The following is a 543-nucleotide window of genomic DNA, read 5'->3' as shown; positions in this document are numbered from 1 at the left end:
ATAACTAGAGTCTGGGATTTCACAAGACCCATTGCACAATTTAACACCCCAACTTTAGTAGGTCCCTGAATCTGGGAACTCATTGGCTGGAAAGCATAAGGGTTGTGACTCAAGGACTCACAAGCCACTAATGTGCTTCCAAGTTGTCTATAAAGGAACTGTGAGGCCATTTTAATGCTAATGGACAGGAGGTTACAGGACAACACCTCTGTCTGCTAAACAAATAGTGGAGTGTTGAGCCCACCCAACCTGGAGAATATTTAGATACATAAGGAGATTCTGCAGATGCTGAAAATCCAGACTAACACACACAAAATGCTGGAGGAACTCAGCAGGACAGGCAGCATCTAAGGAAAGAAATAAAGAGTTGACATTTTAGCCCAAAATGTTGATTCTGTATTCCTTTCCATAGATGCCACCTGACCTGCTGAGTTCCTAAAGAATTTTCTGTGGGACATATTGGGGGGCAGGCAGACTGTTGGTGGTGGGAGAACTTGCAGATAAATGAAGCATCATATCTCACAGAAATAAAGCTGTAGACGG

Source organism: Mobula birostris, chromosome 26 (assembly GCF_030028105.1).
Source record: "Mobula birostris isolate sMobBir1 chromosome 26, sMobBir1.hap1, whole genome shotgun sequence".
Lineage (NCBI taxonomy): Eukaryota > Metazoa > Chordata > Chondrichthyes > Myliobatiformes > Myliobatidae > Mobula > Mobula birostris.
This window is presented reverse-complemented; position numbering follows the sequence as displayed.